This window comes from Salvelinus namaycush, unplaced genomic scaffold (genome assembly GCF_016432855.1).
Source record: "Salvelinus namaycush isolate Seneca unplaced genomic scaffold, SaNama_1.0 Scaffold1226, whole genome shotgun sequence".
NCBI lineage: Eukaryota > Metazoa > Chordata > Actinopteri > Salmoniformes > Salmonidae > Salvelinus > Salvelinus namaycush.
In genome coordinates this window covers 8,514-22,174 of record NW_024057927.1, presented here as the reverse complement: position 1 = coordinate 22,174, position 13,661 = coordinate 8,514, and the positions used below count along the sequence as shown (strand labels likewise).

Here is a 13,661-nt window from a genome sequence, read left to right as displayed (position 1 = left end):
TGTCATTTCATGCATACCAGGTTGGCTTACTGGGAACTCATAATATTGGCTTATCTTGGCAGAGAACACGCTCTAGGCCAGGTAGAGAAATTGCATCATACTTCAGATCCACTCCCAACTGGAAATTCACAAAAAAGATACATATACAGTTGGTAGTGAAACTCTACACACTCATTGCACAGTGTTCACATTTTGCTTCCTTAAAATGTAATCTCAAAAGGGAATAAACCGATCTACACAACCTACTCCACAATTTCAAAGTTAAAGAGAAACTAAAGAAACATTTTGTAAGTCTTCACACCCCCAGAGTTAATGCTCGGTGGAAGCACCTTTGGTAGCCATTACAGCTGTGAATCATTTTTAATAATATTGTACCAACGTTGCATTTTATCCAATGTTTTTGTCCAAATTGCTAGAGCTCAATACATTTATGTGGGGGCCATTGATGGACAGCATTATTCAGGAATTAGGCTGACCACTCAGGGACACGCAACACCCCTTGGAAAGCCATTCGGGTGTATTTGAGAAAAAACATTTTTTATTATCCCGCTGAAAAAATACAACTATATCCCATCCCCCATGTTTGTTTCTGTGCATGTTGGCAATGAGGAATGAAGTAACTTGGTGTGTGTGAGGATAAAGTTGGGAGACGACAAGCAAGTACAAGGAGTGAACATTTAATGAATAATGGACATGAAACAAAACACACGGGAGCCCGACGAGCCGGGTTGAGGCCTGGGAGCCTGACGAGCGGGCTGAGGTGTGGGAGCCCAACGAGACGGCTGAGGTGTGGGACCCCAACGAGACGGCTGAGGTGTGGGACCCCAACAAGACGGCTGAGGTGTGGGAGCCTGACGAACCGACGCATGACTTGGGGTGGGAGCCTTTAGAGCCAACAAAGGCAAGGAAACCTCTCAAGTCAGCTAAGGCGTGGAAGAATGACGAGCCAGCTGAGGCAGTAGAAGCATCAGACAAGGTTCTAAAGACTGTTGACATCTAGTGGAAGCCTTGGGAAGTGCAGCATTACCAATATCCCACTGTATCTTCAATAGGAGCTGAGTTGAAAATCGACCAACCTCAGATTTCCCACTTCCTGGTTGGATTTTTTGTCAGGTTTCTGCCTGCCATATGAGTTCTGTTATAATCACAGACATCATTCAACCCGTTTTAGAAACTTCAGAGTGTTTTCCACATCTCCAAATAATATGCATATGCTTTTCATCCGGACGTGAAAATACTGCCCCCTAACCCAAAGAAGTTAACACAGTGTTCAAAGAACGGCCAGAAGTATACAGAATGGTGTCGTCTGCGTAGAGGTGGATCAGAGACTCACCAGCAGCAAGAGCGACATCATTGATGTATACAGAGAAGAGAGACGGTCCAAGAATGGAACCCTGTGGCACCCCCATAGAGACTTCCAGAGGCACCTCCGATTTGACACACTGAACTCTATCAGAGAAGTAATTGGTGAACCAGGCGAGGCAATCATTTGAGAAACCAAGGCTATTGAGTCTGCCGATGAGGATGTGGTAATTGACAGAGTCGAAAGCCTTGGCCAGGTCAATGAATACGGCTGCACAGTATTGTTTCTTATCGATGGCGGTTATGATATCGTTTAGGACCTTGAGTGTGGCTGAGGTGCACCCATGACCAGCTCAGAAACCATATTGCATAGCGGAGAAGGTACGGTGGGATTCGAAATGGTCGGTGATCTGTTTGTTAACTTGGCTTACGAAGACCTTAGAAAGGTAGGCTAGGATAGATATAGGTTTGTAACAGTTTGGGTCTAGAGTGTCTTCCCCTTTGAAGAGGGGGATGACCGCGGCAGCGTTCCAATCTTTGGAGATCTCAGATGATACGCAAGAAAGGTTGAACAGGCTAGTAATAGGGGTTGCAACAATTGCGGCGGATAATTATAGAAAGAGAGGGTCCAGATTGTCTAGCCCAGCTGATTTGTAGGAGTCTAGATTTTGCAGCTCTTTCAGAACATTAGCTATCTGGATTTGGGTGAAGGAGAAATGGGGGAGGCTTCGGCAATGGTGAGAGACTTGTTTCTGGAAAGGTGGATTTTTAAAAGTAGAAGCTCGAACTGTTTGGGCACAGACTTGGATAGTATGACAGAACTCTGCAGGCTATCTCTGCAGTAGAATGCAACTCCGCCCCCCTTGGCAGTTCTATGTTGTCGGAAAATGTTATAGTTAGGGATGGAAATTTCAGGAGTTTTGGTGGCCTTCCTAAGCCAGGATTCAGACATGGTTAGGACATTTAGGTTGGCAGAGTGTGCTAAAGCAGTGAATTAAACAAACTTAGGGAGGAGGCTTCTGATGTTAATCCACCTATCATGTCAGATTTTGAAAATATGCTTTACAGCGAAAGCAATCCAAGCGTTTGTGAGTTTATCAATCACTAGACAAAACAGTAAGAACAGCTAGCCGCAAATTAGCTTGGTCACGAAAGTCAGAAAAGCAATAAAATTAATCGCTTACCTTTGATGATCTTCGGATGTTTGTACTCACGAGACTCCCAGTTACACAATAAATGTTATTTTTGTTCGATAAAGATTATTTTTATAACCAAAAACCTCCATTTGGTTTGCACGTTATGTTCAGAAAACCACAGGCTCGTGCCGGTCCTGATGAGGACAGGGGGTGCTGTTTTCACTTTTGGGGAAAAACGTCTCCAATTTAAACGGCCTCGTACTCAATTCTTGCTCGTACAATATGTATATTATTATTAGTATTGGATAGAAAACACTCTCTAGTTTCTAAAACCGTTTGAATTTTGTCTGTGGGTAAAACAGAACTCATTTGGCAGCACACTTTGTGACCAGGAAGTGGAAAGTCTGAAATCTATGTTCTGTTCAAGTGACTGCCTATAAATGGGCATGATAGGTATGGCTATACGTGCACGTCATACACCTTCACCCGGATGTCAAGAGGAAGTGAGAGGAAAAATGAGTTGATTATCTCTGTCGGACGTTGAATAAGCCTTCTTGGAACAACGTGTCCCCCATTTTCTGTTTTCTGCAAGGCGCGTGTTGGGACCTGTTATTGCCTACTGGAAACCAGTCGTTATGGGCGAATATGATCTCCGGCTTTGATTTTATTTGATACATGTTACAATATCATCCTAAAGTATGTTTTTTCAATATAGTTTCATTAGATTATTGAAATTTATTCGGGACGTTAGTTGTGTTGCGTTGTTTGACTTTGTTGACGTTGGAGAGCTTAGCGCCGCATGGCCAGTGTGCTTGCTAATTCAAGAGAGAAAAAGAACGTTCTGAATCCAAACAAAGACGCTTCTGGACAAAGGACCAAAGGTACAACATTCTGATAGAAGATCAGCAAAAGTAGGAACCATTTTGTGATGCTATTTCATATATCTGTCGAACTGTGTACTAGTAGCTTTGCGCTCAGGTTTTGGTTATTCCCTTACCATAACTAAGTCTTATGTCGTAATGAAGATATTTTTTGAATTCTAACACTGCGATTGCATTAAGAACTAATGGATCTATCGTTTCCTGTACAACATGTATTTTTTTGTAATGTTTATGAATAGCTATTTGGTCAGAATAGGTGAGAGTCTAATAGAAATATCCGCACATTCTGGGGAAAAGATGCTACGTTAGCACGTTATGCTACGTTATGCTACGTTGTATAACCACGGATTTCAGCTCTAAATATGCACATTTTCGAACAAAACATAAGTGTATGTATAACCTGATGTTATAGGACTGTCATCTGAGGAAGGTTTATGAAGGTTAGTGAAATTTAATATCTTTTGCTGGTTTATTCGCTAACGCTAACGTGCCTATTGCTATCGCTAACGTGCCTTGATGAATGAATGCGGTAGTGTGGGTAGGCTATTGTAGTAAGCTAATATAATGCTATATTATGTTTGCTGTAAAACACTTACAAAATCGGAAATATTGTCTGTATTCACAAGATCTTTGTCTTTCATTTGCTATACACCATGTATTTTTCAGAAATGTTTTATGATGAGTATTTCGGTATGTCACGTTGGTGTCTGTAATTATTCTGGCTGCTTTCGGTGCAATTTCTGATTGTAGCCGCAATGTAAACTATGATTTATACCTGAAATATGCAAATTTTTCGAACAAAACAAAGATTTATTGTATAACATGTTATAAGACTGTCATCTGATGAAGTTGTTTCTTGGTTTCTTTGGTTTGTTCTAGGTTAGTTTGGTTGATTTTGTGCATGCTACCTGTGCTGTGAAAAATGTCTGTGCTTTTTTCTATTTGTTGGTGAGCTAACATAAATATATATTGTGTTTTCCCTGTAAAACATTTAAAAAATCGGACATGTTGGCTGGATTCACACGATGTGTATCTTTCATTAGCTGTATTGGACTTGTTAATGTGTGAAAGTTAAATATTTCAAAAAAATATTTTTTGAATTTCGCGCTCTGCCTTTTCAGTGGAATGTGGGAGGAGTTCCGCTAGCGGAACCCCGGGGCTAGACAGGTTAACATACATAATTGATAATATTTCAACCGGACGGTAAACTATTCAATACTAGAGAGAAAGAAAATGTCGAGCTACAACTCTCGCACATGAACTAATCAAAGGACACCTGACGCGTTTTGATAAATCTCGCTCATTTTTCAAAATAAAAGCTTGAAACTATGTCTAAAGCCTGGTCACAGCCTGAGGAAGCCATTGGAAAATGGCTTGATACCCCTTTAATGTCAAAGTGGAATTATGTTTTTCAATTTTTTTTTCAGAAATTGATTAAAAATGAAAAACTGAAATGTCTTGAGTCAATAAGTGTTTATGGCAAGCCTAAATCAGTTCAGGAGTGAACATGTGCTTAATAAGTCACGTAATAAGTTGCTTGGACTCACTCTGTGTGCAATAATAGTTTCTTACATGACTACGTCATCTCTGTACCCCTCACATGCAATTATCTGTAAGGTGCCTCAGTCGAGCAGTGAATTTCAAACACAGATTCAATCACAAAGATCAGGGAGATTTTCCAATGCCTCACAAAGAAGGGCACCTATTGATACATGCGTAGAAAAAAAGCAGACATTGAATATCCCTCTGAGCATGGTGAAGTTATTCATTACATTTTGGATGGTGTATAAACACCTAGTCACTACAAAGATACAGACGTCCTTCCTAACTCAGATTCTGGAGAGGAAGGAAACCGCTCGGGGATTTCACCATGAGGCCAATGGTGATTTTAAACCATTTACAGAGGAAAGTGGCTGTGATAGGAGAAGACTGAGAGTGAAAAGAGGGAAGCCTGTACATATAAAACATATTTCAAAACATGCATCCTGTTTGCAACAAGGCACTAAAGTAATACTGCAAAACATGTGGCAAAGCAATTCACTTTTTCTTGAATACAAAATAATATGTTTGGGGGAAATCCAATACAACACATAACTGAGTATCACTCTCCATATTTTCAAGTACAATGGAGGCTGAAACATTTTATGGGTATGCTTGTAATCGTTATGTACTTGGGAGTTTTTGAGGACAAAAAAAGAAACGGAATGGAAATAAGCACCAACAAAATCCTAGAGGAAAACCTGGTTCAGTCTGTTTTCCACCTGACACTGGAAGATTAATTCACCTCTCAGCAGGAAAATAACATCATACACAAGGCCAAATCTACACTGGAGATGCTTACCAAGAAGACAGTGAATATTCCTTAGTGGCCGAGTTAGATTTTCAAGCAGATTTAAGTGAAAACTTTATGTCAAGACTATGTCAAAAAATTGTTGTCTAGCAATGATCAACAACCAATTTGACAGAGCTTGAAGAATTTAGACAATAATATTATGGGCAAATGTTGTGCAATCCAGGTGTGCAAAGTTCTTAGAGATTTATCCTGATAGACTCACAGCTGTAATCACTGCCAAATGTGATTCTAACATTTATTGTGAATAATTATGTAAATTAGATATTTATGTATTTCATTTTCAATGAATTAGCTAAAATACCCCCCCCACAAATTCACTGTCATTATGGGGTATTGTGTGTAGGCCAGTGACTAATGTATTTTTCCATTTTAAATTCAGAATGTAGCTTAGTAGATGATACAGGATATGTTACTGCTGTTCACTTTACCGGAAGTGCTGTTGTCAAGCTCACTCAATGAAGCCAACTCTCAAGATTGTACGTCTAGTGTGTGTGTGTATGCATACAGTTTAAGTCTGAAGTTTACATGCACTTAGGTTAGAGTCATTAAAACTAAATTTTCAACCACTCGACAAAGTTCTTGTGAACAAACTATAGTTTTGGCAAGTCGGTTAGGATATCTACTTTGTGCATAACACAAGTCATTTTTCCAACAATTGTTTACAGACATATTATTTCACTTATTATTCACTGTATCACAATTCCACTTGGTCAGAAGTTTACATACACTAAGTTGACTGTGCCTTTAAACAGCTTGGAAAATTTCAGAAAATGATGTCATGGCTTTAGAAGCTTCTGATAGGCTAATTGACAAAATTTGAGTCAATTGGAGGTGTACCTGTGGATGTATTTCAAGGACTAACTTCAAACTCAGTGCCTCTTTGCTTGACATCATGGGAAAATCAAAAGAAATCAGCCAGACCTCAGAAATATAATTGTAGACCTCCACAAGTCTGGTTCATCCCTGGGAGCATTTTCCAAACGCCTGAAGGTATCAAGTTTGTAACGGTTGTCATAATCTTCCTCCTCCTCGGACGAGGAGAGGCGAGACGGATCGGACCAATACGCAGAGTGGGTAGTGCTCATGATAATTTATTAAATCGAAACTGAACACTAACATGAAACAAAATAACAAAATGAATACAAACGACAACAGTCCCGTGTGGCACGAATACAAACACGGAAACAAACACCCACAAAACACACGTGAAACCCAGGCTGCCTAAGTATGATTCTCAATCAGGGACAACGATTGACAGCTGCCTCTGATTGAGAATCATACCAGGCCGAACACAAAAATCCCAACATAGAAAATCAACCATAGACAAACCCACCCAACTCACACCCTGACCAACTAAAATAAATAGCAGACAAAAGAAAACAGGTCAGGAACGTGACAACGTTCATATGTACAAACAACAGTACGCAAGTATAAACACCATGGGACCACGCAGCTGTCATACCGCTCAGGAAGGAGACGCGTTCTGTCTCCTAGAGATAAACATAGTTTGGTGCGAAAAGTGCAAATCAATCCCAGAACAACAGCAAAGGACCTTGTGAAGATGCTGGAGAAAACAGGTACAAAAGTATCTATATCTACAGTAAAATGAGTCCGATATCGACATAACCTGAAAGCCAAAGAACACCATCCCAACAGTGAAGCTCGGGGGTGGCAGCGTCATGTTTTGGGGTGCTTTGCTGCAGGAGGGACTGGTACACTTCACAAAATAGATGGCATAATGAGGAGGAAAATTACGTGGATATATTGAAGCAACATGTCAAGACATCAGTCAAGAAGTTAAAGCTTGGTCACAAATGGGTATTCCAAATGGGCATTGACCCCAAGCATACTTCCAAAGTTGTGGCAAAATGCCTTAAGAACAGCAAAGTCAATATATTGGCTTCAAGCCTATCGAAAAATTGTGGGCAGATCTGGAAAAGCATGTGCGGGCAAGGAGGCCTACAAACCTTACTCAGTACAGCTCTGTCAGGAGGAAATGGCCAAAATTCACCCAATTTATTTATGGAAGCTTGTGGAAGGCTATCCGAAACGTTTGACCCAAGTTAAACAATATAAAGGCAATGCTACCAAATACTAATTGAGTGTATGTATACTGCTGACCCACTGGAAATGTGATGAAAGAAATAAAAACTGAAATAAATCATTCTCTCTACTATTATTCTGACATTTCACATTCTTAAAATAAAGTGGTGATCCTAACTGACCAAAGACAGGGAATTGTTATTAGAATTCAATGTCAGGAATTGTGAAAAACTGAGTTTAAATGTATTTGGCTAAGGTGTATGTACTCTTCCGACTTCAGCTGTATGTGTACTACTATTACTGCCCAGTGTAATCTGATGTAATTAGCTCTGCATGCACTGCATCTGTATTATGGTCAAGTTCACATTGTTACACAATAAAAACATGGAATAAAACATTTATATGAAACATGTATGATGTAATTGAAACACTGCTAAAAATGTAAGATTAGAAGAATGTTGATGCGTTCATCTCAGTACCAAAGTACCAAAGAACTGTATTACTGTTTTGTTTTTCAGTGAGTCAATGATTGATGGATGGATGTTGGAATGATTCATTGAGGTAATGTTAGTGTTGATGTCAGAGGTGATAGCTGATTCCATATGGAGACTGAAAAGGATCCTCGGCATCCCCATTCTGGTCGCTTCTCATCCAATAAATTGCTTGGCTGTGTTCCAAAGCTGGGCTCAAACAGTGGAATACATTTTTAAATATGCTTAATGGAACATACATTTTTAGAAAGCTAAACATTTGAAAATGACTCCAATATTTTGTCAGACCCTGATCTGTTTCACATGTCTTTTGATTGTCTCCACTCCCTCCAGGTGTCGCTTATTTTCCCTGGTGTATATATCCCTGTGTTTCCTGTCTCTCTGTGCCAGTTCTTCTTGTATGTCTTTCAAGTCAACCAGCTTGTTTTCCCGACCTCCTGCTTCTATTCTCTTCTTGCTAGTCCTCCCGGTTTTGACCCTTGCCTGTTTTCTGGACAACGTACCCACCTCCTGACCGTTCTGCCTGCCTTGACCTCGAGCCTGCCTGCCACTCTTGACTCTGAACTATTTTTTCCCTTCTACCATTCTCTTGCCTACCTCTTTTGGATTGATTAATAAATATCAAAGACTCATACCATCTGCAACTGGGTTTTGCCTTGAGACCTTATACATTTTCAATACATATCCCAATTATAAGTGACTACCTTTAAAACTTACTGTTTTTAGGCCAGTACTTGACTAGCATTTAAAAAATAAATTGCCTCTATGAAACATGATGCTAATAAACAGTAGAGATGGAGTTAGCCATGTTACTCCCTCCTCTGTCCCTATCACCCTCTTGCAACCTCCCGTTGTCACTCTACTGATGATCAGAAAGATAATAAATAGATATATAGCCTATCTATTTATCTATCTATCTACAGGGGGTACCAGTACCAATTCAATGTGCGGGGCTACAGGTTAGTCGAGGTAATTAACAATATCCACAGTCATGTACACCCTGAAGTGTATGACTTCCCTACAGGTATATCTTTGGTCAATATTATGGTTTCCTACTAATTTCAACTGAATTTGTGACCTGGAGCAACAATAGGGTTTTGAATTTATAAATGGGAGTAACACTTTATTTTAACGTTGTATCCACAATTCATTCATTACACATTTAGGAAACCAATCATTAAACCTTTTTATTGATTTTATTTAAACTTTATTTAACCAGGTTTGTCTAATTGAGATAAAAATGACAAATTCAAAAGAGACCTGGAACAAGACAGCAGCATCAACACATCAGTGTCTGACAAACAGGCATATGACATCAACCAGATGAAAAAATATCAACATAAAATGCAGCATGCCAGTAAAGTACACATACAAATACTAAATAAGAATGAACCAGTGTTTTAGCCTGTGTTTTGCTATCTATGTCCACCAGACAGCACTGTAGAGATCACAGTGGTCAATTAGACATCTCTGGTTAGTGACAAAACGAAGGGCTGCATGATACAATCAAAAGCCTTCAAATCAAATTACATTTTATTTGTCACATGTGTTGAATACAACAGGTGTCGACCTTAAAGTTAGTTCTTACTTACAAGACCTTAACCAACAACGCAGTTTAAATATATATACGTATATATATATATGAAGTAACAAATTATTAAACAGCAGAAGTAAATTAACAATAGTGAGGCAATATACAGGGGGAACCGGTACAGAGTCAATGTGCGGGGGCACAGGTGGGTCGAGGTAATTGACGCAATAAATACAAGTGGGTAAAGTGACTTATGCATACTGTAGATAACAGAGAGTAGCAGCAGCATATAAGAGGGGGGGGCTTGCAAGTTGTCTGGGTAGCCATTTGATTAGATGTTCAGTAGTCTTATGGCTTGTGGGTAGAAGCTGTTTAGAAGCCTCTTGGACCTAGACTTGGCACTCCGCTACCGCTTGCCATGCGGTAACAGAGAGAACAGTCTATGACTAGGGTGGCTGGAGTCTTTGACAATTGTTAGGGCCTTTCTCTGACACTGCCTGGTATAGAGGTCCTGGATGGCAGGAAGCTTGGCCCCAGTGATGTACTGGGCTGTACGCACCACCCTTTGTAGTGCCTCGCGGTCGGAGGCTGAGCAGTTGCCATACCAGGCAGTGATGCAACCAGTCAGGATGCTCTCGATGGTGTAGCTGTAGAACCTTTTGAGGATCTGAGTACCCATGCCAAATCTTTTCAGTCTCCTGAGGGGGAACAGGTTTTGTCGTGTCCTCTTCACGACTGTCTTGGTGTGCTTGGACCACGTTAGTTTGTCGGTGATGTGGACACCAAGGAACTTGAAGCTCTCAATCCACAGTAGGTTTAAAAGGTAGTCACTTGTAATTGGGATATGTATTGAACATGTCGGAGCCATTGACAAATGTTTAGTTTTTTAAATGTATTTTCCATAAAGCATATTTAAAACTGTATTCCGGTTTGGAGCGAGCTTTGGAACAAAGGCAGGGAAATTGTGGGGTGAGAAGCGACCAGAATGGGGATGCCGAGGTTCCTTTTCAGTCTCCATATGGAATCAGCTATCACCTCTGAAGTCATCACTAACATTACCTCAGTGAATCATTCCAACATCCATCCATCAATGAATGTCAAAAAAACAAACAGTAATACAGTTAATTGGTACTTTGGTACTGAGAAAAACTCATCAACATTCTGAAGAATATATGTTTTATCCATAAACATGTACTTTATGTCCTGATACATGATAGATGATTGGTGAAGTTAGTGGATAAAGAATGATGATCAGAATTTCTGGTGGCAGTGTTGTATTGTTGATGTGTCATATTATGATCCTCCAATAAACTATCAAGCATTACACATGTTTAGTCGCTTTTTAAAAGAATCGTACATTTTGAAGAGTGTTTCAATTAGCATTTCACTTTAAGGTCCATGTGACGAATACAGTATGATTTGATTTGATGCTGCTGTTTTGTTCCAGGTCTCTCTGGATTGAGATTTTAATCTCAACGAGACAAACCTGGTCAAAAAAAGTTGTAATAAAATAAATAAAAAGGTTTAATGATTGGTTTCCTAAATGTGTTATGAATTGATGATGGAAACAACCTTAAAATAACCACCATTTATACATATTAGCCTATCCAAGCTCCAGGTCACAAATTCAGTTGAAATTACTAGGAAACCATGATATTGACCTACGTTTTGCCTGGAGGGCAGTCATACACTTCAGGCTGTGCATGACTGCTGTTTTCGCCATGGCTGTAATGTCATATTGTTTGTTATTCAACTGTGAGAGTAGTGGATGGGTGGGGCAGGTACAGTGGCTTCAGAAAGAGTATAAAACAGGGCTGCAGAGTGCAGAAAGACACCACACTACTACTGAAGACCAGAAGACATCATCCAGATAAACAGCCATCAATCAGACAGCATCGTCCAACTGTAAGAGGTATGTTTGTTTTCACTGAGAATCTTCTTTGCAAAGGTATATAAGAGTGGGCAGGTGTATACAAGTGGACAGGTAGGAATGGATGGAGAGGTGTAGGTGGACATGTGTATAATGTAACACGGTAGACCTGGGATCCATATTAACTTGCTGTTCTTTAATTTGGTAGAGTTAAAGGACCCAGTGTGTGTGTGTGTGTGTTAACATGTCGTGCTCTATGTGCTTTAGTAAAGGATGAAGATCCAGAGTATGTTACTGCTGTTCGCTCTAGTGGGTGTCCTGTTAGCAAGCTCCCTCAATGAAGATAACTCTGAGGAAGGTACGTCTTGTTAGTGAATGTGTATTACTTTACTGCACGTTGAAATCTGATATAATTTAGTAAAACGAAAAATCTTTCTTCCTCAGCTCTCCTGCAGGAGGATGATCTAAAAGGTGTAAAGGCTGCCTTTTTGGCAAAGTTGGCTTCTCTGAAGAACAGCCCCTCTGAAGATGAAGGACCACGTGAGCTATCTATCTATCTATCTATCTGTCTGTCTGTCTGTCTGTCTGTCTGTCTGTCTGTCTGTCTGTCTGAGCAACAGTAAAGTGACAACGGGAGGTTAGCAGAGGGTGATAGGGAAAGAGGAGGGAGTAACATGGCTAACTCTTATCTCTACTGTTTATCAGCATCATGTTTCATAGAGGCAAATCATGATTTAAATGGTAGTCAAATACTGGCCTAACAACAGTACTTTTAAAAGGTTGTCACTTGTAATTGGAATATGTATTGAACATGTCGGAGTCATTTTCAAATGTTTAGCCTTTTAAAAATGTATTTTCCATTAAGCATATTTAAAACTGTATTCCAGTTTTTGGCAAGCTTTGGAAAAAAATGAAGGAACATTTGGGCTGAGAACCGACCAGAATGGGGCTCCGAGGATCCTTTTCAGTCTCCATATCAAATCAGCTATCACCTCTGAAGTCATCACTAACAATACCTCAATGAATCATTCCAACATCCATCCATCAATGATTGACTAACATGAAAACAAAACAGTACTAGAGTTCTTGGGACTTTGGTACTGAGAAGAACTCATCAACATTCTGAAGAATATATGTTTTATCCAAAAACATGAACTTGAAGACCTGATACATGATAGTTGATTGGTCAAGTTAGTGGATAAATAATGATCAGAATTTCTGGTGGCAATGTTGTATGGTTGACGTGTCATATTGTGATCCTCCAATAAACTATCAAGCATTACACATGTTTAGTTGTTTTTTTGATTAATCTTTCATTTTTAGCAGTGTTTCAATTACATCATACATGTTTCATAATAATGTTTTATTCCATGTTTTTATTGTGTAACAATGTGAACTTGACCATAATACAGATGCAGTGCATGCAGAGCTAATTACATCAGATTACACTGGGCAGTAATAGTAGTACACATACAGCTGAAGTCGGAAGATTACGTACACCTTAGCCAAATACATTTAAACTCTGTTTTTTCACAATTCCTGACATTGAATTCTAAAAAAGAATCCCTATCTTAGGTCAGTTAGGATCACCACTTTATTTTAAGAATGTGAAATGTCAGAATAATAGTAGAGAGAAGGATTTATTTCAGTTTTTATTTCTTTCATCACATTCCCAGTGGGTCAGCAGTATACATACACTCAATTAGTATTTGGTAGCATTGCCTTTATATTGTTTAACTTGGGTCAAACGTTTCGGGTAGCCTTCCACAAGCTTCCATAAAGAAATTGGGTGAATTTTGTTCATTTCCTCCTGACAGAGCTGTACTGAGTAAGGTTTGTAGGCCTCCTTGCCCACACATGCTTTTCCAGATCTGCCCACAATTCTTCGATAGGATTGAAGCCAATACATTGACTTTGCTGTCCTTAAGGCATTTTGCCACAACTTTGGAAGTATGCTTGGGGTCAATGCCCATTTGGAAGACCCATTTGCGAACAAGCTTTAACTTCCTGACTGATGTCTTGACATGTTGCTTCAATATATCCACATAATTTTC

At 39.6% G+C, this 13,661-nt stretch overlaps 1 long non-coding RNA gene across 1 annotated transcript; it reads left to right on the top strand.

Annotated features, from left to right (window-relative positions):
- Positions 1–11,571: 11,571 nt before the first annotated feature.
- Positions 11,572–12,736, top strand: LOC120036167. Its single transcript, XR_005474438.1, has 4 exons — positions 11,572–11,649; positions 11,875–11,965; positions 12,052–12,147; positions 12,495–12,736. It is a non-coding gene; the product is annotated as an uncharacterized LOC120036167 (long non-coding RNA).
- The last annotated feature ends 925 nt before the right edge of the window (positions 12,737–13,661 follow it).